The following is a 3,436-nucleotide window of genomic DNA, read 5'->3' on the forward strand; positions in this document are numbered from 1 at the left end:
AACTAGAGCTTCTTGCCCTTAAATGGGCTGTAACTAGCAAGTTTAGAGAGTATCTTCTAGGTGCAAAGTTTGTTGTCTTTACCGACAATAATCCATTGAGTTATTTGCAGACCGCAAAGTTAGGAGCTACAGAACATCGCTGGGCCTCCGAGTTGGCAGTGTTTGACTTTGAGGTCAGATACCGTCCAGGTGCGGCGAATAGAAATGTGGATGCACTCTCTAGGCTGCCAGCCCCTCTTTCTATCGCTACTGTGGCCCCAGGCTTGGAGGTCCCTGCAGCCACCTCAAGGGTTAGCGACAGTAAGACCCAAACCCTATGTCAAGAAATTAATGCCTTACCAATCTGACAGAAGGCTGACTTGCAAGCCCTACAGATGGAGGACTCTGCTATTGGACCATTTAATCATTTTCTAGGAAACAAGGAGTAGTTCCAACAATATCAGAACGGGTGTCATTACCTCAAGAGGCTAAGAAACTGCTTAAACACTGGCAGTAGAGAGACATTTCAGATTATCTTGCCGCAGTGTCTAAGACAAGAAGTCTTGAGAGGCCTTCACAATGACCATGGACACCAAGGAATAGAACGTACAACTCGCCTCATTAGAGAAAGATGTTTTTGGCCTGGTTTGTCCTGAGAGATTGAGAAGTATTGTCAAGAGTGTGGTCGTTGCATTGTGGCAAAAGCTGTCCGTCCACAGGTGAGAACTTTCTCGGGGAATCTGACTGCGTCAAGACCTGTGGAAGTTGTAGCTATCGATTTCACCACGTTGGAGAAATCAACGGATGGGCGGGAACATGTCCTGATTGCGACAGACATATTCTCAAAGTTCACGCAGGCATACCCGACCCGTGACCAGAAGGCTAGCACAGTAGCTAAACTACTCAGAGAGGGTTGGTTCTATCATTATGGAGTGCCTAAACGACTTCATAGTAATCAGGGTAGAAGCTTCGAAGGAGATCTTATGAAACAGCTGTGTCAGTTGTACAATATCGCTAAGAGTAGAACAACACCGTATCATCCGGAGGGCAATGGGCAGTGCGAGAGATTTAATCGCACATTATTTGACCTGCTCCGCTCGTTACCCCCAGATCAGAAGCGTAAATGGCCCCAAGCCCTCCCCCATATCCTCTTTGTTTACAATACCACTCAGCATGCATCAACAGGCTATTCACCCTTCGAACTAATGTTTGGGCAGAAAGCATATCTGCCAGTGGATTTTCTGTTGGGCAGTGTTGAGGGGGAGGTGGGCCCCGGGCAACCTCATGATTGGATGATACAACATCAGCACAATCTTAGGGTCATTCCCATACATGCACGGGACCGACTAACTCTTTCAGCAGAGCGTCGAAACCAGGAGGTCACACCGTCAGCGAGCAAACCGCTTGCCCCTGGTACATTGGTCCATAGGAGGAGTCACCCCTTGGGCCGCCATAAGATACAGGATTTTTGATATGATACCATATACAGAGTACAAGAGGCTCTAGATCAGGAGGGGAGAGTATACAAGATCCGCCCATTGGAAGGGACAGGGCTGGAAAAGAACATTCATTGATCTGAGCTTCGAGTTATCCCAACTAATGTACAGGCAAGCTTGAACCCCTCAGCAATGCCCCATGGAGTACAAGACCAGAACATTCATCGATCTGAGCTTCGATTTATTCCAACTAACGTACAGGCAAGCCTGAACCCCTCCGCAATGCCCCATGGAGTACGGGATTGTCACGACCTGGAGGAGTTTGCGATCAGTAGTTTGCAGTTAGCAGAGGATAGCGACGTTGAGGATGAAATTGTGTTGATGGAACCTGTGACTAACATTGAGAATAACAGAGATACACTCCCTGAATGTCATTTAAATCCATCCAGCCCATCTGTGCCAACGGTAACTGTGAATAATGAGACCGAGGATCACACGAGTCTTCAGACTGAGCAAAGTCCCCCCATAAACCCTGACACGGTAGTAAGACGCTTAGCAAGGGCTACAGCGGGTCAACATAGTAACCCATTCCACCTGCCTAGAAATGCCTTTGGCAACATAGGTCAAACTAATTCAACTGAGGGTAGACTTCCAACCCCTGTCCCCTTGTTAGTAACTTTTAGACCATGGGTATAACTAGAATGGGGCTATCCTCTCTGGGACGGTGAGCTTTTAAAGCTGGGGTGGATGTGACCAGATGAAGTATCTGTAGGATAATAGGAAGGCACTAGAGGGTGTGGCTTAGAATTAGGAAGTAGATAAAGCAGCGCAGGGGGTGACAAATTGTTTTTGATTGATACGGGCAGTGTGCACTAGGTGTGAGCGGGTAGCAGTTATTTATGAATGAATCCGAAGCTTTGTCTCCTGAGTAAAGCACAACATTAAAAGTTGGACAAGAGGAGCTAATTACGAGAGTAGTGTGGTACTCGTGGTCTCAGCCGAACGTGGGGACGTGTTGAGCATTAGCAGCAGGTGCTTTTCCTGCACACTGACTTGCCCAAAAGTGAGCCTCAAGTGTAGCGTTGCTGTGATTTCACATGTACTATGAAATTTTAGAGTTTCTATTGGTGTGCTGTGCTTTTGAGATTGAGGTGGTTACTACACTGTATACTACACATCTGGATATTATAATAGAAAACCTGAACAACGTTTGCACTAGCACGTTGGAGGCCGTTGCTTCCATTCGAAAAAAGAGAATCAAAGAAAAAATGCCAGCTCCATGGTATGACCATCATACTGCAGCCCTTAAAAAAGTAGCTAGAAAAATGGAAAGAAACTACCGAAGCACAAAGTTAGAGGTATGGCGTTCAGCATGGAATGAGAGTGTTCAACACTACAGACAGGCTATTAAAACCGCCAGATCTACCTATCTCAGTACGCTTATTAAAGAAAATCATAACCCTTGTTTCCTCTTTAGCACAGTTGCGAAACTGACTAGAAACAAAGAACAAACAGAAACCAATAGTAAACTCCAACACAATAGTAACGACTTCATGAACTTCTTTATTATACCCATTATGGTAACACTTTATAATAACTGCACACTATGAAGCATTAGTAAAGCATTAGTTAAGCATTACTAAATAGTCAATTCTTCATTTATTAAACATTAATAGACATTAGTAAGTAGTTTATAAATGCTTTATTCTTGATTTAAGAATATATATAATGTGTTTAATAATTGTCTTTTCATGCTTTATTAATGATTAATTCATCATTTCTAAAATAAGTTTTACATTATTTACAAACCAGTTATTAAGGAGTTTTCAGTGGTTCATAAGATCATTTAGGAAGTGTAAGTAAATAATTAATAAACTATTTAAACATTCATTTATACCTCTTATTTAATTATACATATAGTAATAAGTTAGTCAGTGTGTTAATAAATGCTTCATTAACACATATTCCTACTGTAATTCATGATTAATTCAGGTAGTTATAAAACATTTAGAAGTGGTCAG

The sequence above is a fragment of the Misgurnus anguillicaudatus genome, chromosome 3, assembly GCF_027580225.2.
Source record: "Misgurnus anguillicaudatus chromosome 3, ASM2758022v2, whole genome shotgun sequence".
NCBI lineage: Eukaryota > Metazoa > Chordata > Actinopteri > Cypriniformes > Cobitidae > Misgurnus > Misgurnus anguillicaudatus.